Here is a 27,666-nt window from a genome sequence, read left to right as displayed (position 1 = left end):
TAAACGAGAGCCGGAAGATCGAAGCTCAGGAAAGGCAACCTGGAGAACACCTTGGAGTGGAACACACCATCTCTCTACACCCCATACCCAATTTGTAGGCCTAATGCAGTGTAGTTTCCAAGAACTACTAAACGAGAGCCGGAAGATCGAAGCTCAGGAAAGGCAACCTGGAGAACACCTTGGAGTGGAACACAACATCTCTCTACACCCCATACCCAATTTGTAGGCCTAATGCAGTGTAGTTTCCAAGAACTACTAAACGAGAGCCGGAAGATCGAAGCTCAGGAAAGGCAACCTGGAGAACACCTTGGAGTGGAACACACCATCTCTCTACACCCCATACCCAATTTGTAGGCCTAATGCAGTGTAGTTTCCAACAACTACTAAACGAGAGCCGGAAGATCGAAGCTCAGGAAAGGCAACCTGGGGAACACCTTGGAGTGGAACACACCATCTCTCTACACCATGGAAGGGCTGATTCTTAGGAAGGAAGGCTGTCGGAAAGAAGCAGGGCGCGTCCGAGGGTGATTATATTCTTATTAGGTATATACTCACCCTCGGACGCGCCCTGCTTCTTTATTTGTAATGAATGTTTATTTGCAATGTGGTTTTGACTTACTCTATTTTTTTGGTAAATAATGATTTTATTATTTTCATTGTTTTGCATCTTTTGGCAATAATATAAAGAAGACGCGACAGGACAACACTCGGTGGATGCCATATCTGTGTTTTAAATTGAAAAAAACTTTCAGTTAACTACTTGCAGGAGAAAGTTATTGTAGCTGGTGGCCATTTTTAGTACTGTACCAGATTTTTGTTGTATGTGTTTGTTTTTAATGTTAAAATGTCTGCATTTGGTATCTCTCCAGTATTTTCTTTTTTATAAGCAAAATACTTATTTTTATATTTTCTGATGTTGGTTCCAGGGGTACACGGGCAGCAGTGGTGTGGTCAGTGGAGGCCTAGTGGAAGGAGTGACCGCAGACAGGCATCGAAGGCCTAAAGTAATAACACATGGCTGTAGGCAATTTTAAATTGGTTCCAGGGGTACACGGGCAGCAGTGGCCTGGTCAGTGTAGTAGTAGTGGAAAGAATGGACCGCAGACAGGCATCGAAGGCCTAGAATAAAAAAAATTGGGCTGGCTGTAGGCAATTTTAAATTGGTTCCAGGGGTACACGGGCAGCAGTGGTGTGGTCAGTGGAGGCCTAGTGGAAGGAGTGACCGCAGACAGGCATCGAAGGCCTAAAATAATAACACATGGCTGTAGGCAATTTTAAATTGGTTCCAGGGGTACACGGGCAGCAGTGGTGTGGTCAGTGGAGGCCTAGTGGAAGGAGTGACCGCAGACAGGCATCGAAGGCCTAAAATAATAACACATGGCTGTAGGCAATTTTAAATTGGTTCCAGGGGTACACGGGCAGCAGTGGCCTGGTCAGTGTAGTAGTAGTGGAAAGAATGGACCGCAGACAGGCATCGAAGGCCTAGAATAAAAAAATTGGGCTGGCTGTAGGCAATTTTAAATTGGTTCCAGGGGTACACGGGCAGCAGTGGTGTGGTCAGTGGAGGCATAGTGGAAGGAGTGACCGCAGACAGGCTTCGAAGGCCTAACATAACAAAAATGTCAATACAATGGTATTGTCAGTGGCAGGCATTGAAGGATGTCAGCGCATAGACTAAACATTGGTGGAGCTGTGAGATAATTTTGCAAGTGGTAGAGCACTGTTTGAGCTGGGGTGGGGGGAAACTGTCTTGTGGCCGGCGGTACAGGCCCAGGGCCCCTCATATTACAACGGTGTGTCTGACGTTGGGTGCGCACCACCACCGCCAGAGACACTTTATTGTACTAGGAGGGACCCAGTGGCAGTGCCGTCGACCAAAAGCGGGCACACCCACCTCTTCAGACAAACAGCACTCTCACGGGTGCTGTCGCCAAGTGTCGATACCACGGCCCCGTGTGGGGAGTTTGGCCATTTAGTGAGGTGTAAACATGTCGTATGCTGGACAATCAGGTGCTGAAAATTACGAGATTGGAAAAGGCATTCAGAATAGTCCACAGGCAAGACCTTTTCATATGAAATCTAGGTGTCGGCCGGACAAGGTGGGGCAAAAGATTTCGAAATCCAGTTGTGGTTCATTTTAATGAAGGTTAGATCATCTACATTTTGGGTAGCCAGACGAGTCCTTTTTTCTGTTAGTATTGAACCTGCAGCACTGAATACTCTTTCTGATAGGACACTAGCTGCCGGGCAAGCAAGCTCCTGCAATGCATATTCTGCCAATTCTGGCCAGGTGTCTAATTTTGATGCCCAGTAACCAAATGGGAATGACGGTTGAGGGAGAACATCGATAAGGGATGAAAAATAGTTTGTAACCATACTGGACAAATGTTGTCTCCTGTCACTTTGAATTGATGCTGCAGTACCTGTCCTGTCTGCGGTCATAGCAAAATCCCTCCACAACCTGGTCAGAAAACCCCTCTGGCCAACGCCACTTCTGATTTCTGCCCCTCTAACTCCTCTGGTCTGCTGGCCCCTGCAGCTCGTGTGAGAACGATCACGGGCGCTGTGTGCAGGGAATGCCAGAAGCAAACGGTCAACAAGAGTTGATTGTTTGGTTGCTAATATTAGTTCCAAGTTCTCATGTGGCATTATATTTTGCAATTTGCCTTTATAGCGAGGATCAAGGAGGCAGGCCAACCAGTAATCGTCATCGTTCATCATTTTAGTTATGCGTGTGTCCCTTTTGAGGATACGTAAGGCATAATCCGCCATGTGGGCCAAAGTTCCAGTTCTCAAATCTGCGGTTGTGCTTGGTTGAGGGGCAGTTTCAGGCAAATCCACGTCACTTGTGTCCCTCCAAAAACCAGAACCCGGCCTTGCCGCGCCACCAATTTCCAGTGGCCCCGAAAAAGCTTCCTCATTAAAAATATAATCATCCCCATCATCCTCCTCCTCCTCTTCGCCCGCTAACTCGTCCTGTACACTGCCCTGGCCAGACAATGGCTGACTGTCATCAAGGCTTTCCTCTTCCTCAGCTGCAGACGCCTGATCCTTTATGTGCGTCAAACTTTGCATCAGCAGACGCATTAGGGGGATGCTCATGCTTATTATGGCGTTGTCTGCACTAACCAGCCGTGTGCATTCCTCAAAACACTGAAGGACTTGACACATGTCTTGAATCTTCGACCACTGCACACCTGACAACTCCATGTCTGCCATCCTACTGCTTGCCCGTGTATGTGTATCCTCCCACAAAAACATAACAGCCCGCCTCTGTTCGCACAGTCTCTGAAGCATGTGCAGTGTTGAGTTCCACCTTGTTGCAACGTCTATGATTAGGCGATGCTGGGGAAGGTTCAAAAACGCTGATAGGTCTGCATACGGCTGGAGTGTACGGGCGAACGGCGGATATGTGAGCAAAGTCCATGCACTTTGAGGAGCAGGTCGGATAACCCCGGATAACTTTTCAGGAAGCACTGCACCACCAGGTTTAAGGTGTGAGCCAGGCAAGGAATGTGTTTCAGTTGGGAAAGGGAGATGGCAGCCATGAAATTCCTTCCGTTATCACTCACTACCTTGCCTGCCTCAAGATCTACAGTGCCCAGCCACGACTGCGTTTCTTTCTGCAAGAACTCGGACAGAACTTCCGCGGTGTGTCTGTTGTCGCCCAAACACTTCATAGCCAATACAGCCTGCTGACGTTTGCCAGTAGCTGCCCCATAATGGGAGACCTGGTGTGCAACAGTGGCAGCTGCGGATGGAGTGGTTGTGCGACTGCGGTCTGTGGACGAGCTCTCGCTTCTGCAGGAGGACGAAGAAGAGGAGGGGGTGCGAACGGCTACAGCCAACTGTTTCCTAGACCGTGGGCTAGGCAGAACTGTCCCAAACTGCTGTCCCCTGTGGACCCTGCATCCACAACATTCACCCAGTGTGCCGTGATGGACACGTAACGTCCCTGGCCATGCCTACTGGTCCATGCATCTGTTGTCAGGTGCACCTTTGTGCTCACAGATTGCCTGAGTGCATGGACGATGCGCTCTTTAACATGCTGGTGGAGGGCTGGGATGGCTTTTCTGGAAAAAAAGTGTCGACTGGGTAGCTCGTAGCGTGGTACAGCGTAGTCCATCAGGGCTTTGAAAGCTTCGCTTTCAACTAACCGGTAGGGCATCATCTCTAACGAGATTAGTCTAGCTATGTGGGCGTTCAAACCCTGTGTACACGGATGCGAGGCCAAGTACTTCCTTTTTCTAACCATAGTCTCATGTAGGGTGAGCTGGACTGTAGAGCTGGAGATCGTGAAACTAGCGGGGGTGCCGGTGGACATGGCAGACTGAGAGACGGTGGGAGATGGTATTGTTGCCGCCGGTGCCCTAGATGCAGTGTTTCCTACTACAAAACTGGTGATTCCTTGACCCTGACTGCTTTGGCCTGGCAAAGAAACCTGCACAGATACTGCAGGTGATGCGGAAAATGGTGGCCCTACACTGCCGGAAGGGATGTTGCGTTGCTGACTAGCTTCATTGGCCGAGGGTACTACAACCTTAAGGGACGTTTGGTAGTTAGTCCAGGCTTGCAAATGCATGGTGGTTAAATGTCTATGCATGCAACTTGTATTTAGACTTTTCAGATTCTGTCCTCTGCTTAAGGTAGTTGAACATTTTTGACAGATGACTTTGCGCTGATCAATTGGATGTTGTTTAAAAAAATGCCAGACTGCACTCTTTCTAGCATCGGATACCTTTTCAGGCATTGCAGACTGAGCTTAAACCGGATGGCCACGCTGTCCTCCAACAGGTTTTGGCTTTGCCACGCGTTTTGGGCAAGATACGGGCCCGGCAGATGGAACCTGTTGCGATGTTGATGCCTGCTGCGGCCCCTCCTCCTCCTCCGCTTCAGAACTGCTGCCGCCTGCACCCTGTTCCCCCAATGGCTGCCAATCGGGGTCAAGAACTGGGTCATCTATTACCTCTTCTTGTAGCTCGTGTGCAACTTCGTCTGTGTCACCGTGTCGGTCGGTGGTATAGCGTTCGTGATGGGGCAACATAGTCTCATCAGGGTCTGATTCTTGATCATTACCCTGCGAGGGCAATGTTGTGGTCTGAGTCAAAGGACCAGCATAGTAGTCTGGCTGTGGCTGTGCATCAGTGCACTCCATGTCAGATTCAACTTGGAATGGGCATGGACTGTTAACTGCTTCACTTTCTAAGCCAGGGACGGTATGTGTAAAGAGCTCCATGGAGTAACCAGTTGTGTCGCCTGCTGCATTCTTCTCTGTTGTTGTTTTTGCTAAAGAGGACAAGGAAGCGACTTGTCCCTGACCGTGAACATCCACTAACGACGCGCTGCTTTGACATTTACCAGTTTCACGAGAGGAGGCAAAAGAGCTAGAGGCTGAGTCAGCAAGATAAGCCAAAACTTGCTCTTGCTGCTCCGGCTTTAAAAGCGCTTTTCCTACTCCCAGAAAAGGGAGCGTTCGAGGCCTTGTGTAGCCAGACGACGAACCTGGCTCCACAGCTCCAGACTTAGGTGCAATATTTTTTTTCCCACGACCAGCTGATGCTCCACCACTACCACTACCCTCATTACCAGCTGACAATGAACGCCCCCGGCCACGACCTCTTCCACCAGACTTCCTCATTGTTTTAAAAACGTAAACAAACTAACGGTATTTGTTGCTGTCACACAAATTACACGGTGAGCTATAACTTCAGTATGATTTAGCTACCCCTTTACAGGTGAGTGAGACCACAACGAAAATCAGGCACAATGTTACACACTCTGTTGTTGGTGGCAACAAATGAGAGAGATGCCACACACACACGCAGGACGGTCACTGAAGCACAAATGTAAATATTAATCACCCACTGTTTTTTTTTTTTTCAGGGAGACTTTAGGAAAAAAAAATAATAGAATAAAATGATTTTTTCAGGAAGAATTTAGAAACCAAATAAAATAAATTGATTTTTTCAGGGAGAATTTAGAAAACAAATAAAACAAAAAACAAAAAAAAAAAAGGGCTTTCTATGGCCCACTGAGTGAGTGATGATGCACACAGGAGTCAGGAGTGGCACACAAGCCCTGAGGCCAATATTTTTCTCCCACTGATTGATGTAGTGATTTTTTCAGGTAGATTTTATAACCAAAATCAAGCAAAAAAATTAATAGGCTTTCTATGGCCCACTGACAGAGATGGCACACACAGGGATGGCACTCTAGCAGAAATGTCAATCTTAATCTCCCACAAAAAAAAAAAAAAAAAAAACAGGGAGTGTCCTTCAATTACTATCTCCCTGCAGTAATCTCAGCCAGGTATGGCAGGCAGCAATAAGGAGTGGACTGATGCACAAATTAAATAAAAAAAGTGTGTACAAACAAAAAAGATAGCTGTGCAGAAAGGAAGGAACAAGAGGATTTGTGCTTTGAAAAAAGCAGTTGGTTTGCACGGCGGCGTACACACAGCAATGCAGCTATCAGGGAGCCTTCTAGGGCAGCCCAATGAGCTACAGCGCTGAGGGGAAAAAAAAAAAAAAAAAATGTAGCTTCCACTGTCCCTGCACACCGAAGGTGGTGTTGGGCAGTGGAAATCGCTACAGCACAAGCGGTTTGGTGGTTAATGGACCCTGCCTAACGCTATCCCTGCTTCTGACGAAGCGGCAGCAACCTCTCCCTAAGCTCAGATCAGCAGCAGTAAGATGGCGGTCGGCGGGAACGCCCCTTTATAGCCCCTGTGACGCCGCAGACAGCAAGCCAATCACTGCAATGCCCTTCTCTAAGATGGTGGGGACCAGGACCTATGTCATCACGCTGCCCACACTCTGCGTTTACCTTCATTGGCTGAGAAATGGCGCTTTTCGCGTCATTGAAACGCGACTTTGGCGCGAAAGTCGCGTACCGCATGGCCGACCCCGCACAGGGGTCGGATCGGGTTTCATGAAACCCGACTTTGCCAAAAGTCGGCGACTTTTGAAAATGAACGACCCGTTTCGCTCAACCCTACCCATCAATCCTAGATAACCACCCTCATTCACCGTGTAACTTCCATTTTTTATCGCCGGCGAGTGGATGCTAGATCTATTGGCTGCCTTCTTCTTGCTAGAAGTATCATTATTTACCGTACATGGATATTGTGCCAAATAAAAAAGATAAAAATGAAGAAAAAAAAATTTGTATTATACCATACTCAGCATATGGCGTAAAATGTTTAAAGTTAAGGACAAAATGTCAAATTTGCATTGTGTGTTAATCCTACTAGCCACTTATATTCTAGTCACGTATTCTTAGCGGTAGGAATCCGTTTTGTTCCTTGAGGGCAAGGACAACATCCCATTTTTTTCCCCCATTAACACAGAATAAATGTTATTTCCATAATAATCAGTTTTATTGGTCACTGGAGAGTAATTAAACCAGAAAGATAGAAATTAACACTTGGGTGGGTAAAGCTAAATGGCATAACGCATATTGTCCATGTGCTGAGATGATCGACGTGTACGCCTCCTCTGTGCATCTCCAGCCTTGGTCTCCACCACCACTTGTGAACAGCGGAGTCTTGTTGGGAAAAGTGACAGCAGTGACCTCTCCTGCATTACCATGGGACGTTATGCCAGAAGGGAGGATTCCCTGGGTGTCCCTAGAGACTCATCAGCAGGAAATGACCCATAAAACAATTAGCTGGTGCTCTCCTAACTTCTCCAATTGATTCACTGAAAGAAGTCTTGTCTCATTAACCTCATTGTAGGACTCGAACAGGAAATGGGCAAAACAGAAATCGTCAATGAATCATGGAAATCCGGATACTTACAGTCATGGACAAAAATTTTGAGAATGAGACAAATATTAATTTTTCCAAAGTCTACTGCTTCATTTTTTCTAATGGCAATTTGCATATACTCCTGAATGTCAGAGTGATCAGCTTAACAGCAATTACTGTACTTGCAAAGTCAATATTTGCCCAGAAAATGAACTTTAACCCCCAAAACACATTTCAACATCATTGCAGTCCTGCCTTAAAAGGAGCAGCTAACATCGTTTTAGTGATTGATCCATTAACAGGTGTGGGTGTTGAGGACAGGGCTGGCGATCAGTCAGTCATGATTAAGTAAGAATGACATCACTGGACACTTTAAAAGGAGGCTGGTGCTTGGTATCATAGTTTCTCTTCAGTTAACCATGGTTATCTCTAAAGAAACACGTGCAGCCATCATTGCACTGCACAAAAATGGCCTAACAGGGAAGAGTATCGCAGCTACAAAGATTGCACCTCAGTCAACAATCTATCGCATCATCAAGAACTTCAAGGAGAGAGCTTCCATTGTTGTCGAAAAGGTTCCAGGGCGCCCAAGAAAGACCAGCAAGCGCCAGGACCGTATCTTAAAACTGTTTCAGCTGCGGGATCGGACTACCAGCAGTGACGAGCTTGCTCAGGAATGGCAGCAGGCTGGTGTGAGTGCTTCTGCACGCACGGAGACTCTTTGAGCAAGGCCTTGTTTCAAGGAGGGCAGCAAAGAAGCCACTTCTCTCAAGAAAAAACATCAGGGACCGACTGATATTCTGCAAAAGGTACAGGGAGTGGACTGCTGAGGACTGGGCAAAGTCATTTTCTCTGATGAATCCCCTTTTCGATTGTTTGGGACATCTGGAAAACAGCTTATTCGGAGAAGAAGAGGTGAGCGCTGCCACCAGTCTTGTCTCATGCCAACTGTAAAGCATCCTGAAACCATTCATGTGTGGAGCTGCTTCTCAGCCAAGGGAATCGGCTCACTCACAGTCTTGCCTAAAAAACACAGCCATGAATAAAGAATGGTACCAGAATGTCCTCCAAGAGCAACTTCTCCCAACCGTCCAAGAGCAGTTTGGCGCCCAACAATGCCTTTTCCAGCATGATGGAGCACCTTGCCATAAAGCAAAGGTGATAACTAAATGGCTCATGGAACAAAACATAGAGATTTTGGGTCCATGGCCTGGAAACTCCCCAGATCTTAATCCCATTGAGAACTTGTGGTCAATCATCAAGAGACGGGTGGACAAACAAAAACCAACAAATTCTGGCAAAATGCAAGCATTGATTATGCAAGAATGGACTGCTATCAGTCAGGATTTGGTCCAGATGTTGATTGACAGCATGCCAGGGAGACTTGCAGAGGTCTTGAAGAAGAAGGGTCAACACTGCAAATATTGACTTGCTGCATTCACTCATTCTAACTGTCAATATAACCTATAGGTACTCATAATATGATTGCAATTATATTTCTGTATGTGATATAAATATCAGACAAAAGGCCCCTTCACATTAAGCGACGCTGCAGCGATACCGACAACGATCCGGATCGCTGCAGCGTCGCTGTTTGGTCGCTGGAGAGCTGTCACACAGACCGCTCTCCAGCGACCAACGATGCCGGTAACCAGGGTAAACATCGGGTAACTAAGCGCAGGGCCGCGCTTAGTAACCCGATGTTTACCCTGGTTACCATGCTAAAAGTTAAAAAAACAAACACTAGATACTTACCTACAGCCGTCTGTCCTCCAGCGCTGCGCTCTGCTTCTCTGCACTCCTCCTGTACTGGCTGTGAGCCGGAAAGCAGAGCGGTGACATCACCGCTCTGCTTTCCGGCTCACAGCCAGTACAGGAGGAGTGCAGAGCACAGCGCTGGAGGACAGACGGCTGTAGGTAAGTATCTAGTGTTTGTTTTTTTTACTTTTAGCATGGTAACCAGGGTAAACATCGGGTTACTAAGGGCGGCCCTGCGCTTAGTTACCCGATGTTTACCCTGGTTACCAGTGAAGACATCGCTGGATCGGTGTCACACACGCCGATCCAGCGATGTCAGCAGGAGTCCAGCGACGAAATAAAGTTCTGGACTTTCTTCAGCGACCAACGATCTCCCAGCAGGGGCCTGATCGTTGGTCGCTGTCACACATAACGATTTCATTAACGATATCGTTGCTACGTCACAAATAGCAACGATATCGTTAACAATATCGTTATGTGTGAAGGTACCTTAACACTAATAAAAACCAGAGGGCAGCAGATCATGTGAAAATATAATTTTGGTGTCATTCTCAAAAAATTTGGCCATGACTTTACAAACCATGGCTAATATTTGCATCGGAATAAAGCAGAGCAGCCAGAGCATAGTGCAGACAAGATATACTGAAGATTTAGGACACCATCCACAATCCCAAAGCAGCTGTCATTTCTTATGGTGCTCCTGAAAAATGATGTTTGGTTGCCTTGGCCAACAAAGATGGTTTGTCTTGAAGACACTTTTCATAAATCTGTCCCATTGTTTCATCAGTAAGGTGACACAAACCAGTACCATTGAGACATGAAGGACAACAACCTATTAACCTTATCCCACGCATTGTGGCAAACGTTACCCCTGGCAGGACTATCGTAATGTTTAATGTGCATGTCGGTATCGGAAGTTCCCCCACGACAGGGGAAAGAAGAATAGGACTACTGAATGTCAGAAAGATCTGGAACTTTTGTGCTCACTGTAGATCGTGATGAGGGAACGTGCTCTGATAAGGTATTAGCCAAACATGGTGTGCTGACCGAGTGTCTTCGGCGTGCTCTAAAAATAAGTTTGAGTCCCCGCGGCTACATGTCTCATGGCCGTTTGACAGCCGCAATACATGTAGGGATTGTCTAAGACAGGGAATCCTGTGTTGTGGCTCTAACAGGAGCGAGATATGCAACCGCAGAGACGCAAACATATTAATAGACCACGCCGAAGACACCCGAGCATGCTTAGATAACACCTTATCGGAGCAGGTTTGCTCATCACTACTAGATAACCCTCAACCCAAGATGTCCACAGCAGCATACTCTTCTCCTTAAAGAACACATGCTGCTCAGTAAAACAAGTGTGTTTGTGTAAGGTGGAAGAGGGGGGTAGAAAGGATAGCGGAGCTGCTCGACAGCAGTGTAAAGTGTATAGCCAAGCTAAAGCGCTTTTCACACTGTAGCACCAACATAAATGAGCGTAGTTAGGAACGCTTGCAGTCTAAAAAGGCTGACCACCCAGTGAATGAGCAAAATGCCTGGTTGATGGGTGAATTGAGCTTTCGCGGTGGTGAGAATGATGATCTTTTGTGCAGCACATGATCATATGTAAAACAGGAGTGGCGCTGCCAAGAACCATGGCACATTCGAAGAGCGGCCCGCCTGTGTAAGCAGAATATTACCGACTGCAGATCAGCCACTTATCGTTTAGTGCCTCCAGTCAACTCAGGTAAAATGACCTTTAGGTTCTCCAAAAGCATTTTGTTTTGGTGGCGAATCCTTGCGAGTTTTCATCAACTGTATGAGAGGTCTGGTAGACAGCCTTCTAAAACCTGCTATTGGAGGACACATTTATTTTTCACACTGGATTTTCTAGTTCTAGAGAGAATTTTTTAATGATAAAAGGAAATCTGTCAGCAGATTTTTAATCTGAGGGCAGCATGAGGTAGGGGCAGATACACAGATTTCATTGAGGTGCCTCTTATAAGGCTATGTGCTGTTGTTTCAATATAAAAAAAAGTTTTATCAGCAGGAAATTTTCACTGGAGGACTATGGTAGATTCCCACATGCATCCAACCACACCCACAGCACTGCAGCTCACTGTCAATATAGAATGATGTGGTGTGGGCAGGGTTAGCATTCTGAGCTCTGCTACATCTTAAACTCTGTGTCACAACTGCTGCATCCAGTAAACTAAGTGATAGATCCCTGGAATCAGGATCTCTTTCCCTACATAATGCTGCTCTCGGGTGAGGTAGCGAGAGCCAGGTGACAGATTCCCTTTAATGTGTCAATCTTACATGTTTTGCTTAGCCAAATGTACAAAATATTTAACAAATCCTAGGACATGGACACAGTCTCCGATCCCTTGAATCTCATTAATGATAGTGTCACGATCCATTTTTGGATTTGTGACAGAACTGGTTCCATGGAGTTAAACATTTTTTTCCTTTTGGACTATCGGGGGTTAATGTCAAACCTAACACCCCCCCCAAGATGCTGTAATTGCATTGCTGCTTGGTCATCTGATGTGGGTGGTGACCACTCCCACCATCCTTTAAAGGGTCACCTGATGCATCAGCTGACTGTCTGTATTAGAGCCATCTGCAGTGACCAAGCTGGAGTAAGGAACTCTCTGGGGGAAGTGGTGCTTCTGCTGAGTTCACTGATCTAGTGCCTTTCTTCTGCTGTGCGGTGCTTTGCAGCAAAGAAAGCAAAGTGTGAAATTTTTGTTACCTCGTCCCTTTGGTGTCTGTCACTTTCCCCTGTGTTTATTTTCTGCAGTGGTGCAGCTAGTGCCCGTCACCGGCCAGTGCACTAGCCAAGGCAGAGTTAGGTAATAGAGATGAGGTATCCTGATGGCAGCAGGGGGGGGGAGGGAGCAGCAGCGGGAGGGGAGCGGCAAGGACCCGCATAGGGCATTAGGGGAGTGCAGGCTCAGGTTTGAGCTTAGGTGGCGACCATCCCTCATTCCCTATTCGTAGGGCCTTCCTCTCACCTATACCATCCCCATTGTATGTGCATTGTGCCGTTAACAGACAGACCATCCATTGGGTTGAGTCACTGCGTAACAGATAGGGAGAATAAGGCTGCTTCAGGGCTTGACAACTCCTAGGTAGCCTGAGATCTGGTCCAGGAACTTGTTTCTTTATTAATATCTACGGAACTATCAGGCCTAACCTCCAACTTATCTCTCCCTACAGGGGGCATGATAAACCCCTATACCCAATTAAGAGTTTGAATCAATGGCATGAAATAGTCTGTCTGCAGCAGAAAAGTCACTTAATGGGTCAAAAAAAAAAAAAAAAATAAAAATAAAAAAAAAAAAAAAAAAAAAAAAAAAAAATCGATCAGTGCCAAACAAACTTTTTATTTCCATCTCCAAAACGTTTGTTCGTTCTCCTGATCTATGGATTTTCTTCCAGTACGACTAAGACATATGGATAGGGAATGAAGATCGCGAGCTCCAATGGGGACAGTGATAAAAATGTTTCTCAAGCACTGTGTATACAGTGGGTACGGAAAGTATTCAGACCCCTTTAAATTTTTGACTGTTTCATTGCAACCATTTGGTAAATTCAAAAAAGTTCATTTTTTTCTCAATGTACACTCTGCTCTCCATCTTGACTGAAAAAAACAAAACAAAACAGAAATGTAGTAATTTTTGCAAATGTGTTAAAAAAAAAACCTGAAATATCACATGGTCATAAGTATTCAGACCCTTTGCTCAGTATTGCGTAGAATCACCTTTTTGAGCTAGTACAGCCATGAGTCTTCTTGGGAATGATGCAACAAGTATTTTCACTCTTGGATTTGGGGATCCTCTGCCATTCTTCCTTGCAGATCCTCTCCAGTTCCGTCAGGTTGGATGGTGAACATTGGTGGACAGCCATTTTCAGGTCTCTCCAGAGATGCTCAATTGGGTTTAGGTCAGGGCTCTGGCTGGGCCAGTCAAGAATGGTCACAGAGTTGTTCTGAAGCCACTTCTTTGTTATTTTAGCTGTGTGTTTAGGGTCATTGTCTTGTTGGAAGATGAACGCTCGGCCAAGACTGAGGTCCAGAGCACTCTGGAAGAGGTTTTCATCCAGGATATCTCTGTACTTTTCCGCAAGGTTTCCTTCAATGACAACCAGTCGTTCTGTCCCTGCAGCTGAAAAACACCCCCATAGCATGATGCTGCCACCACCATGTTTCACTGTTGGGATTGTATTGGGCAGGTGATGAGCAGTGCCTGTTTTTCACCAAACATACCGATTAGAATTATCACTAAAAAGGTCTATCTTCATCTCATCAGACCAGAGAATCTTATTTCTCATAGTCTGGGAGTCCTTCATGTGTTTTTTTTTAGCAAACTATGTGGGCTTTCATAGGTCTTGCACTGAGGTGAGGCTTCGGTTGGGCCACCTTGTCATAAAGGCCCGACTGGCTGTAGTGATAGTTGATTTTGTGGCACTTTCTCTCATCTCCCTACTGCATCTCTGGAGCTCAGCCACAGTGATCTTGGGATTCTTCTTTAGCGCTCTCACTAAGGCTATTCTCCCACGATTGCTCAGTTTGGCAGGACAGCTAGGTCTAGGAAGACTTCTGGTAGTCCCAAACTTCTTCTATTTAAGGATTATGGAGGCCACTGTGCTCTTAGGAACCTTAAGTACCGCAGAAATTTTTTGGTAACCTTGGCCAGATGTGTGCCTTGCCATAATTCTGTCTCTGAGCTCATTGGCCAGTTCCTTTGACCTCATGATTCTCATGTGGTCTGACATACACTGTGAGGTCTTATATAGACAGGTGTCGCCTTTCCAAATCAAGTCCTATCAGATTAATTAAACACAGCTGGACCCCAATGAAGGAGTAGAACCATCTCAAGGAGGATCACAAGGAAATGGACAGCATGTGACTTAAATATGAGCGTCTGAGCAAAAGGGTCTGAATACTTATGACCATGTGATATGTTTTTCTTATTTATTAAATTTGCAAGATTTACTACATTTGTTTTTTTTCAGTTAAGATTGGGTGTAGAGTGTACATTAATGAGAAAAAAAATGAACTTTTGAGTGTACCAAATGGCTGCAATGAAACAAAGAGTGAAAATTTAAAGGGGTCTGAATAGCCACTGTATGTTGGCGCTATATAAACGTGTATAATATATAATAAATACCGGTACCTTGGCCTTTTAACTGGGTTTATAAACCAGTACAGGAAAAAAAGGTAAAACTCCATAAAAAGCCAATGGGCAAGGTCAGAGGTCATATGGTATGTGCAGCATTATAGGAGTAATGTTACCCCGCTAAATTCCTGTCATACGAAGCAAGATCATCATCAACAGCGAAACGATCACCAAGCTCTATACACACACACACACAGTCCAAAACTACGTAATCAATAGGGGTTCACAAACTTATGTTATATGGGGAACATTGCTACGGCCGCCATAAGACCTTGATGGTTCAACATGAAATGTTTTTGTTTTTTCCTCTCGTAAGTCGTTAAAACTGGAGCGCTGGTATCATATGGTTCATTTCCTCAAACAGGATTTTCAAAGAGCTGCACACAAAATGTAATAAATGTTATTTCCAACCGTGTCATTTCCTTACAGGCGGCACAGGGAGAAGAAGGGGGTGTAGGATGGGGCTGCAGCTCGTGCTGAGCAATATGACAGCGAGGAAGGGAACGGATTAAGAATGGAGAGAAAGGTGGGGTGCGGGCGCTGTCTGGCACAGGGTCATTTCCCCATCACCATCTGCTGCCACTCTGAACAGGCAGAAAACGGAATGAAGGCAAGCCCTCATGATCAAAAGCGAGCAGGCTGCAGGCGAAATAAGGAAAGAAAATGGAGACTAAAAAGGTAAAGAGACAGAATGAAAAGGTGAAACAAAAAACAAAAAAAAAAAAAAAATTTAATGAAGGCAAACATGGAGACGCAGACTGATCGCACCTGAAGAATATCAAGATTTGTGGTCAAAATACAAACCCCGACTGTAAATCACTGAAACAAAATTATTGTATGTAAAACTGTACTGCAGGACTTGTTAATGAAAAAAATTAGTTATACAACATCAGAATTTTCTCCCCTATTAATAAATTTGCTGATATAAAGGTCACTACCCTCTTTCAGTTATGGTGTATAACCACACACCCTAGATCTTAGGTGGATGCTTTTATCCTAATGTACAAACATAGGGCGGCTCTAAAGCAGCTCACAACAGAAAACCAATACCTAGAGGAGGACCATGTATGGGCTATATACGATGTGTATGACGATGTGCTGCACCTGTGCCATGGGGGTGGGTAGGGGTAAGACAGGGCTAGGAGGTGTACTGGGCGAGGATGGATAGATGTACAAGGTATAGAGAGCGACGAGAGTCAGGCGAGAGCGACGAGAGTCAGGCGAGAGAGAGAGAGAGCGCGACGAGAGTCAGGCGAGAGAGAGAGAGAGAGAGAGAGAGAGCGCGACGAGAGTCAGGCGAGAGAGAGAGAGAGAGAGCGAGCGACGAGAGTCAGGCGAGAGAGAGAGAGAGAGCGACGAGAGTCAGGCGAGAGAGAGAGAGCGACGAGAGTCAGGCGAGAGAGAGAGAGAGCGACGAGAGTCAGGCGAGAGAGAGAGAGAGAGAGCGCGACGAGAGTCAGGCGAGAGAGAGAGAGAGCGACGAGAGTCAGGCGAGAGAGAGAGAGAGAGAGAGAGAGAGCGAGCGACGAGAGTCAGGCGAGAGAGAGAGAGAGCGACGAGAGTCAGGCGAGAGAGAGAGAGAGCGACGAGAGTCAGGCGAGAGAGAGAGAGAGAGCGACGAGAGTCAGGCGAGAGAGAGAGAGAGCGACGAGAGTCAGGCGAGAGAGAGAGAGAGAGCGACGAGAGTCAGGCGAGAGAGAGAGAGAGCGACGAGAGTCAGGCGAGAGAGAGAGAGAGCGACGAGAGTCAGGCGAGAGAGAGAGAGCGCGACGAGAGTCAGGCGAGAGAGAGAGAGAGAGAGAGAGAGAGAGAGAGAGAGCGCGACGAGAGTCAGGCGAGAGAGAGAGAGAGAGAGCGCGACGAGAGTCAGGCGAGAGAGAGAGCGCGACGAGAGTCAGGCGAGAGAGAGAGAGCGACGAGAGTCAGGCGAGAGAGAGAGAGAGCGCGACGAGAGTCAGGCGAGAGAGAGAGAGAGCGACGAGAGTCAGGCGAGAGAGAGAGAGCGACGAGAGTCAGGCGAGAGAGAGAGAGAGCGACGAGAGTCAGGCGAGAGAGAGAGAGAGCGACGAGAGTCAGGCGAGAGAGAGAGAGAGAGCGACGAGAGTCAGGCGAGAGAGAGAGAGAGAGAGAGCGACGAGAGTCAGGCGAGAGAGAGAGAGAGAGAGAGCGACGAGAGTCAGGCGAGAGAGAGAGAGAGAGCGACGAGAGTCAGGCGAGAGAGAGAGAGAGAGAGAGCGACGAGAGTCAGGCGAGAGAGAGAGAGCGACGAGAGTCAGGCGAGAGAGAGCGACGAGAGTCAGGCGAGAGAGAGAGAGAGCGACGAGAGTCAGGCGAGAGAGAGAGAGAGAGAGAGAGCGACGAGAGTCAGGCGAGAGAGAGAGAGAGAGAGAGAGAGCGACGAGAGTCAGGCGAGAGAGAGAGAGAGAGAGAGAGAGAGAGAGAGAGCGACGAGAGTCAGGCGAGAGAGAGAGAGAGAGAGAGAGAGAGAGAGAGAGAGAGAGAGAGAGAGCGACGAGAGTCAGGCGAGAGAGAGAGAGAGCGCGACGAGAGTCAGGCGAGAGAGAGAGAGAGCGACGAGAGTCAGGCGAGAGAGAGAGAGAGAGAGAGAGAGAGCGCGACGAGAGTCAGGCGAGAGAGAGAGAGAGAGAGAGAGAGAGAGAGAGAGCGCGACGAGAGTCAGGCGAGAGAGAGAGAGAGCGACGAGAGTCAGGCGAGAGAGAGAGAGCGACGAGAGTCAGGCGAGAGAGAGAGAGCGACGAGAGTCAGGCGAGAGAGAGAGAGCGACGAGAGTCAGGCGAGAGAGAGAGAGCGACGAGAGTCAGGCGAGAGAGAGAGCGACGAGAGACAGGCGAGAGAGAGCGACGAGAGACAGGCGAGAGAGAGCGACGAGAGAGGCGAGAGAGCGACGAGAGACAGGCGAGAGAGAGCGACGAGAGACAGGCGAGAGAGAGCGACGAGAGACAGGCGAGAGAGAGCGAGAAACAGACGAGAGACAGGCGAGAGAGCGACGAGACAGCGAGAGAGCGAGAGACAGATGAGAAACAGACGAGAGAGTGAGAGACAGATGAGAAACAGAGTTTTCCAGGTCCAAGTTTGGGTAAAGTTTCGGTGCCCAAACCGAACTGAGGACTAAAGTTTGGTTGCGTACCATAAACGGAACTTCCACGGGTCCCGCTCGTCCCTAGTAAAGACCTAATCCCTTCTCGGACATTTATGGCACATCCATGGTCCTAACAGTGGTATCTCATCCACCTAAAGTTTGGGGACTCACAGCTCAGACCTCTCTCCTGGACCAGAGATGGGAATAGTCTTAATTAAAGTTACTGTCATTTAATTGAAGACCTATTCCCTTCTCGGACATTTATGGCACATCCACAGCATTGATGTTAGTTCAACGGTGGGAGGACATCCACAGACTGCGGCCATCTTTCCAGGGCCAGAGATGGGAAGACATCTTTAATTATCTTTGATTTAACAGGAACACAAATGTGAAGAAATGTCAGACTTTTTTTTTTTTTTTTTTAAACTCTCGGGAAAACCCATTTAAATCGAAACTAAATTTATATAACAAGAAAAAAAAAAAAAAAAAAGGGAACGTACAGAAGAATTGTTACCAATTTTATTACTGTTACAGGAATTGCTGAGCCTTTTAAAGAACACAATTAGTACAGGATGGAAATATCCCATTGCACGCCACTTTAATATCACCACTTGATGACAGTGAATAAACCGTCCTGACGAGGACACACACAGCTGCGGCAGGCCTCGCACAGCCCAGGTGACACACCGTCACAAAGCCCAGCAGCTGTGTAAGCAGGACATCATAAGACCCTTTTTACCCTCTGAATGTAAACAATGAGCGTTTCTATTCGCACAATGAGGAGTCTTAAAAATGGATGCGATTAAAACAAAGTGGATTAGAGAGTTACATAACTTTTTCAGCCAAACAGATTTCTAAAGATAGTCACACCTTAGGCCTCGTTTACAGGTCAGATTTTCACATATGAGCGCCATCTGTGACCGCGGAGACATATCAGATTTTGTTCCACTGGTCGGATCAAAATCGCCAATGGAAGTGAAGGAGTTCGTGAAGAAAAAAAAAAAAAAAAAATCAGACAGCACTCGAATGACATCTGAGTGCAGTGTGATTTTCACAAACTGTCAGAATAGAGAATGTGGAGAAGTTTTTTTTTCTCCACGTACAGGAAAAACAAAAAACGGATGACACTCTCACCACACATGGAACAACTCTGATCACAGTCTGATCAGAATAATCAGTCGGTTTTTCTCATACATGGAAAAACTGGACATGTGGATGAGGCCTTAGATAGTGGAACGATTCTTCCTGACCCACCTCCCATACATTAGGCAAGCTCGGCTCAGCCTTCTCCGCAGGAAAAAAAAAAAACCCAAAACACGACGATAAAATCTGCACTGGATTCCATTGAGCACATGAGTGAGATTTTGCTGTTAATTCTTTTTCACTTTGATAGTTCTGTAATACGCTGAGGATTTTCCCCACCAGAAAATCCACTATGGGCACAATTCATTTGCGTTTTTTTTTTTTGTTTTTTTTTTGTTTTTTTAGGTTTTACTGTGCCAAATTCTTCAAAATGATGCACGTGGTTCATGAATTTTGCATGAAATAAAAAAAATAAAAAAAATAAATAAAAAAAAAAAAAAAAAGCTATTTTTGTCCTTTACCTCTTTTGCGCCTTTTTTTTTTTAAAAAAAAAATAAAATAAAAATAAGTCCACTAAAGTTATACAAACTTGCTGCAAATGAAAAAAAAAAAAATAAAAAATAAAAAATCACAACAGTGATCCAACGGAGCAAACATTTTGAGGCTTTTTCTTTTAACTTATTTATTTAAAAAAAAAAAATTAATCCAGAAAGCGGAAACCATGCCAACATTGGCAAACATAAAATAAAAACAAGAAAACTTGTATTAACCTAAAAAAATAAAAAAAAATAAATAAAAACACTTATTTAAAAAAAAAAAAAAAAATAGCAAATTGAATGACGAATATTAGGAGCAAATAATAAAACAGTCTCAAATACAATAATGAGCCGGGCTCTATGCGTCTAACTAGTGTGAACAGACCCGTAACCATAAAGAAGGTCTCTTCTACAAACGTTGTCCTTTTGAGTGTCTTTTTCTCCTGTGGGATCCTGATGGGGGAGGGGAGAGCGAAGAGCACATCTTTTCCACTCCAGGCAAGTGGTGTTCACATGGGAGGTGACTGCAGCAGATAGGTGTCTGTGCCTCCGTATGCTCCAGCCTCAGCCGACGAGCATCTTCAGAGCGGGAGAAGGTTGCCATGGAAACCTTTACACTTCCCGGGTACCAGAGCTGATAACAAGATTGCTGCATCTTTACTTCTTATTAAGCAGCAGAATGGCAGGGAGTGCCCCAGAATAAGCATTATTATACAGACGAAAATATGCAAAGCGGCCGACACTGTCAAACACCCAGCTCTACCCATCATAGTCACACACTGACCTTATTCTAGAATTCTAGCTACGCTATAGCAGATCTAACTAAGCCAGCATCTTTATTATGGCTCCAGCACATAGGCTCAGGCTGAGAAGCTACACCGCCAATAGCACAATGCAATAACCTAGGTAATAAGAAAAAAAAAAAAAAAAAAACTTGGACACTATGAACTAATACAAGACAGCAGCACAAATCAATAATCACTGTGGAATTAAATATATAATTATTCTGCATATTTGGATGTTAGATTGGATTTTTGTGCAGTGTTCACAGATTTGTATACGCAGAATTCAGTTTGAAGCATCGTATAGTTATGGTAGGTTTGCCCTCTAACCTGTAGTTTATTCATTTTTACAGTTCTACACACTGCTTAATAGGATTTAGGTCAGGGCTCATAGAAGGCCACTTCAGAACTGTCCAATTCTGGGGTGTTTTTAGCTCTGTGTTTTGGGTCATTTTCCTGTTGGAAGAGCCATGACCAGTGACCGAGACCTAGCTCTCTGACACTGGGCAGCACAGTTCTCTCTAGAATCCCTTGATAGTATTGAGATTTCATTGTACCCTGCACAGATTCTAGACACCCTGTGCCAGATGCAGCAAAGCAGCCCCAGAACATAACAGAGCCTCCTCCATGTTTCACAGTAGGGACAGTGTTCTTTTCTTGATATGCTTCATTTTTCCATCTGTGAACATAGAGCTGATGTGCCTTGCCAAAAAGTTCAATTTTTGTCTCATCTGTTCATAGGACATTCTCTCAGACGCTTTGTGGCTTGTCAACATGTAGTTTGGCAAATTCCAGTCTGGCTTTGTTATGATTTTTGTTCTGCAATGTTGTCCTCCTTGGTCATCTCCCATGAAGTCCACTTTGGCTCATACAACGACGGATGGTGCGATCCGACACTGATGTTCCTTGAGCTTGAAGGTCACCTTTAATCTGTTTAGAACTTTTTGTTAATATTATCGTATTATCTATCTCTTTGATTTGTCACCAATTTTCCTCCTGCGGCCACGTCCAGGGAGGTTGGCTACAATCCCATGGATCTTAAATTTCTGAATAATATGTGCAACTGTAGTCACAAGACTATCAAGCTGCTTGGAGATGGTCTTATAACTTTTACGTTTAACATGTTTGTCTAGAATTTTCTTTCTAATCTCCTGAGACAACTCTTTCCTTCGTTTCCTCTGGTCCATGTTGAGTGTGATACACACCATGTCACCAAACTGCACAGTGAGTATCTGTAGTCCTATATACTGGCCCTCTCATGGATTGCAGAGACCTGTGATGCTAATTAGTGGACACACTATGATTTAACATGTCCCTTTTGTCACATTATTTTCAGGGGTGCCATCATTTCTGTCCAGGCCTATTTCATGAGTTTTATTTATTTTTTAATTCTGCGGAAGAATGGTTGAAAAGGAATGTGACTTTCATTTGTTCATTTTCATATATCTTTTATTACTTTTGTCAGATTCAAGTCATGTCTGTGACCTTTGTGGGTTTTTCTGTCATTAAACGAGGGGTACCAACAATTTTAACCACGCGTGTATGTATAATAAATACGCCTGTTTACTTCCTTGAGTGAAGCAGCTCTTCTAGATAGGAGTATGTGCACCACGTCATTTACATAGTTACATAGTTATTAAGGTTGAAGGAAGACTTTAAGTCCATCTAGTTCAACCCATAGCCTAACCTAACATGCCCTAACATGTTGATCCAGAGGAAGGCAAAAAAAACCCATGTGGCAAAGAGTAAGCTCCACATTGGGGAAAAAAATTCCTTCCCGACTCCACATACGGCAATCAGACTAGTTCCCTGGATCAACGCCCTATCAAGGAATCTAGTGTATATACCCTGTAACATTATACTTTTCCAGAAAGGTATCCAGTCCCCTCTTAAATTTAAGTAATGAATCACTCATTACAACATCATACGGCAGAGAGTTCCATAGTCTCACTGCTCTTACAGTAAAGAATCCACGTCTGTTATTATGCTTAAACCTTTTTTCCTCCAACCGCAGAGGATGCCCCCTTGTCCCTGTTTCAGGTCTATGATTAAAAAGATCATCAGAAAGGTCTTTGTACTGTCCCCTCATATATTTATACATTAAAATAAGATCACCCCTTAGTCTTCGTTTTTCCAAACTAAATAGCCCCAAGTGTAATAACCTATCTTGGTATTGCAGACCCCCCAGTCCTCTAATAACCTTGGTCGCTCTTCTCTGCACCCGCTCTAGTTCAGCTATGTCTTTCTTAAACACCGGAGACCAGAACTGTGCACAGTATTCTAAATGTGGTCGAACTAGTGACTTGTATAGAGGTAAAATTATATTCTCCTCATGAGCATCTATGCCTCTTTTAATGCATCCCATTATTTTATTTGCCTTTGTAGCCGCTGCCTGACACTGGCCACTGAATTTAAGTTTGTCATCCACCCATACACCCAGATCTTTTTCATTGACGGTTTTGCCCAGAGTTTTAGAATTAAGCACATAATTATACATCTTATTACTTCTACCCAAGTGCATGACCTTACATTTATCCCCATTAAAGCTCATTTGCCATTTATCAGCCCAAGCTTCTAGTTTACATAAATCATCCTGTAATATAAAATTGTCCTCCTCTGTATTGATTACCCTGCAGAGTTTAGTGTCATCTGCAAATATTGAAATTCTACTCTGAATGCCCCCTACAAGGTCATTAATAAATATGTTAAAAAGAAGAGGGCCCAATACTGACCCCTGTGGTACCCCACTGCTAACTGCGACCCAGTCCGAGTGTGCTCCATTAATAACCACCCTTTGTTTCCTATCCCTGAGCCAGCTCTCAACCCACTTGCACATATTTTCCCCTATCCCCATTATTCTCATTTTATGTATCAACCTTTTGTGTGGCACCGTATCAAAAGCTTTTGAAAAGTCCATATACACTACATCCACTGGTTTCCCTTGGTCCACTCCTGAACTTACCTCTTCATAGAAACTGATCAAATTAGTCTGACATGAACGGTCCCTAGTAAACCCTTGTCAAACCAGCTGAGATTTTCCCTGAGGAAGACGTCACTAGTCTTCATTCTGAAGCATCTTTTTGGCCATTTATCCAGTGCTTGTTCGATATTTGTTGACCACAAGCCTGATGTTTGAATGGGTTTCCTCCTACACAGTAATACATACGTCTCTACTGTAGTGTAACGATGGGCAGAATTACCGTACACTCAATCAGGAACATGGTCTGATGTGAACATTTGCAATAGCAATTGAGCCATGACTGTCAACATGGTGCATGTGACAACTCCATATATCTGTAATGCCATTCCTCATGACAAGAAAAAAAGAAGACGTGAACTGATTTGGTCACTATTGCACTATTCCTTAGTACAAGAAATAGAAGTCTGATGTAAAATAATGGTATTCCGCCTTCTGTCTAGTTAATGATCACCTAGGTTTTCTTCATGAATATACCAGTGTCATTGGTTTTGAAACCAAAATGCCTGATCCCTCTCAGTAAGAAACGCCTGATTGTCAATAAGAGATATAGTGACGATCCACCAACTTTTGGAGTAAAAGTAGTTTATTCAATTTACTCAAAAACCGTATATAAAGCGCTTTCTTTAAAAACCATGAATTCAAACATCCATAGCCAACCACCTCATTGTACTCTAATCATTAGTGGGCTTACTGACCAGCATACCACGAGGTGGTCGACTATGAATATTAGTGGGCTTACTGATCGGCGAACCATGAGGTGGTCGACTATGAATATTGGTGGGCTTACTGTTCGGCGTACCATGAGGTGGTCGACTATGAATATTGGTGGGCTTACTGATCGGCGTACCATGAGGTGGTTGGCTATGGATATTGGAAGGCCTACTGATCGGCGTGCCATGAGGTGGTCGGCTACGGATATTGGAAGGCTTACTGATCGGCGTACCACGAGGTGGCGCATTTTAAACTATTAAGGAGTCTTAATTTTGCCAAATGTAAGTACAGTACATGCTTTTAGTGCAATCGGCCTAGTTCCATCACAGAAAAGCCTTAATCTATTGTAAAACCTCTTTTTTTGCACTATGTGCCAAAACTGCAACACACTGCAAATACACCCTAATAAAGAAGTTTCAATGGGATAAGGTCTGTAGAAACGAAGCCAACTTTTCTAGAAATCCATATACAGCCATCCTTCAAAGCGTTTGCACAGACGAAGAAGCCTGGAACGGAGATATCTTAAATTACAAACGGTGTGTTTTGACTGCTCAGCTCCCTGCCAAAAATCAGTTCCCCGTTTCACTAGAAAAAGGTGAGGAAATCTCAGCAGTAGAAACAGCTGTCATTTTTCAAATGATTTAATCTGTCTCTGAAATGGGAGAGGAAAAACATTAACATAAAGGTCTCCTTGTTCCACGTTTCCATGTAGCTGCATGATCCGCGCTAAGTAACTCTGTTCTTCAAAATACGGCATTTAAGAGCCTTGTTGGAGACATTTTACCAAGATAAATGGCGTTCGGCTCTATATGGACAGAAGGATTACTGTTAAAAATGATAAATGATCCAATATGTTTTGATCCGTGTACCATAGTTACAAAAGTAACTAATAAACCAGACGATGCAATGCTGATCCTCAATAAGAATCCACAAGTAGGACTGTTGAGGCTACCTGGCGGTGGCATGGATCTGGAGATCTGACAAGTCAAGGAATATAACAACATAAAAAATAAAATTATATTATTACTATTATTAATAACAATGGAAATGTTTCTATGGATTGAATGAAAAGTAATTGCAGGACTGTTACTTTTGCTACTATTGGCAGGTTATCATTATGAGGACTCACTATTGGACCTATCACATTTGGAATCATTAAATCTATGAAAAGCTTTGAGAATTGATCCTCAGCGACATATTTTATCTTTCAGAAAGAACAATAGGCCTTGATGCTCCACAATACAAGTCACTGTCAACCAGCTGCAGGAGAATCGGGCTTCTTTCCATTACTGTCTTCACATAGGAGGGGGAGGGAAGGGTGGGGTGTATATATTAAAAAAAAAAAAAAAAAAAAAGGGAGGAAGAAATCGGGCAGTAAGCGCTGGTCCACAATGTGCCTTTTTCATGGCTCTATTGTCCTACATACATTTGGTAACCACCTGGTTCAGAGCAAATCTTTATATGCTATGGGGTATAAGGAGTCATTGTGCAATGAAAACGCTTGTCTCAAAAAAAAAAAAATGGTTGTGGCGCTTGCCGATCCAAGACAGAGGGGCACAACATTTAAAAAAAAAAAAAAAAAAACACACCCTACACTGTGCATATGTCAGGGACCCATGCAAGGATTTTGGCTTGCCAGCTGACCATTACCCAACTTGCTATGCAAGCCTACAGAGATAGAAAATAGGACTCCTCTGCCAGTGTTCCTACCACCAAGAGACAAGGTTTTTGGCTTTTGAGGTTACAGGCTTCCCTATAAGATCCCCTCCATCTTGTTCTTGGAGAACTGCTATCCGGTTTAGCGTTTCACACCTCCTGCAAGGTCATGCATCGATGTCGTCTGGATGATGAAGAGGAGCAGGGAACTCTAGAGGTGCCTCCCCACCGAAGGCCTGAAATCGAGGCAGTGCCAGATGTTGGTTGCATCTACGTATTGTACTGAGTACAAGTCTAAATTTATAGGAAAGCAATGCTTGCAACTCGGTTTCTCTCATATTAAAACACAATATGCCTTAAATACATAAAGCTACCAACCCCAAATGTTTAGAAAAAGGGCAAAATTAAAACCATGAACTTTGTACATAGCTAAGAGCTGCATATCCATTGCCAGAATCCTCGAAAAGTTTGGGTGGCTAAAGGAATCCTGGAGAGGTGTAGGCAGAAGGGTTTCCTAGGCTGAGCTCCAGTGGAGCGTCGTGCCAAGTCAAACATGCCAGAAGGCAATATGTTAGTACGAGAAGGACACAATATAGACGAAAATGGACACGGAGGGAATACGAGATGCCTAAGTGGAGAGACAGATGCGGTCTTCAATAGAGTTCAGGAAGTGTGACACTTCTAGCTTATTTAAGTGTATGACCAAGAAAGCGAGAGTAAATGGAGGAATGAAATCTAAGACCACTTCTAATGAAAGGAACCACAAGCACAATGAGTCAATGAAAAGCCCCAGATCTACCACTAGATTTTGATGTGGAGGTCTCCTTCCTGTGTCACAAGGGCATGGATAGTACTCAAAAGCCTGGCCAGCTCCACATCAGAAGAATGCAAAGTTTTATTAGAAGGTTGCTCCTTTCATGCTTTATCACTTTCTGCTCCAGTATTAAAACATGTCCCTAGCGCCAGCCAGTGAACGGGGACGGGAGAATCGTTTCACCTCGCAGAGGTTTGTACGAAGAGACAAAGTACACATGCTGGGTCACTTATTGGAAACACCATTGATGGTCAGATATTATACCCATGGGGCACAAATAAAATACCACAAACAGCCTTCCTCTGGCATTAAAAGGAAGAAAATGAAAAGTTCACATTCAGGCATATGCAGGTTCACCCGTTCAGAAAAATGTCCAGCTGTCTCAAGTTCTGTCAGAGAGACCAGCACCAAGAGGCATAGTTTAGTGAGCAACAAATGGTACTCCCAATAGAATCTGCACACCAAGTGAACCTACTTCCTGCTTCTAGTAAAAAGCTATACAGGTGCCTCTAATCACACCCTGCAGAGTTGTGATTTAAGCCTGTCCTACCTGGCTTTGCTACAATATTATCTAAAAAAGTAAAAATTAAAAGCACAAGCACATGCTATATGGGGCAAGGCCCCCCAGGTACTTACCAAACTTTCAGTATATGTCCAGAGATTGGAGTCAGCACACCGTTCAAGTAAAAAAAAAAAAAAAAAATTCTCATTTAAATGGCCCAACATGGCGATGTTTCAGTTCCTATAAGTGAGAAATTTTTTCACTTAGGAACCGAAACGCGCCATGTTGGGCCATTAAATAAGAAGCTCTTTTTCACGTGAATGGTGTGCTGCCTCCAATCTCTGGATGTATATATAATAGATAGATGATATTGTAGCATATATTAAATACACAAAACACACAACTATTATTGCAGCATACTACAACCCCTGGCAAAAATTATGGAATCACCGGCCTTGGAGGATGTTCATTCAGATGTTTAATTTTGTAGAAAAAAAGCAGATTACAGAAATGGCACAAAACTAAAGTCCGTTCAAATGGCAACTTTCTGGCTTTAACACAAAAAAAAAAAATAAAAAATCAAGAACAAAAAATGTGGTAGTCAGTAATGGTTACTTTTTTTTTAACCAAGCATGGGGTAAAAGTTATGGAATCACTAAATTCTGAGGGGAAAAAAATGGAATCATGAAAACCAAAAAAAAAAAAAAACCAAAAAAAAAAAAAAAAAAAAAAAAAAACACACACAACAACAACAACAGCAACAAAAAGAAAACAAAAGAAACTCCAACACATCACTAGTATTTTGTGGCACCACCTCTGGCTTTTATAACAGCTT

At 44.5% G+C, this 27,666-nt stretch overlaps 1 protein-coding gene and 1 pseudogene across 1 annotated transcript in view; one reads left to right on the top strand and one right to left on the bottom strand.

Annotated features, from left to right (window-relative positions):
* The window catches only part of SRGAP2 (SLIT-ROBO Rho GTPase activating protein 2), a 176,383-nt gene that overhangs the window by 121,776 nt on the left and 26,941 nt on the right, over positions 1 to 27,666 (bottom strand). The window lies entirely within an intron of this gene.
* LOC138671467 (RNA-binding protein 25 pseudogene) lies at positions 16,145 to 17,313 on the top strand (annotated as a pseudogene).

The sequence above is a fragment of the Ranitomeya imitator genome, chromosome 3, assembly GCF_032444005.1.
Source record: "Ranitomeya imitator isolate aRanImi1 chromosome 3, aRanImi1.pri, whole genome shotgun sequence".
NCBI lineage: Eukaryota > Metazoa > Chordata > Amphibia > Anura > Dendrobatidae > Ranitomeya > Ranitomeya imitator.
The sequence above is the reverse complement of the archived record's forward strand: the minus strand, read 5'-3'. Positions and strand labels throughout refer to the sequence as shown.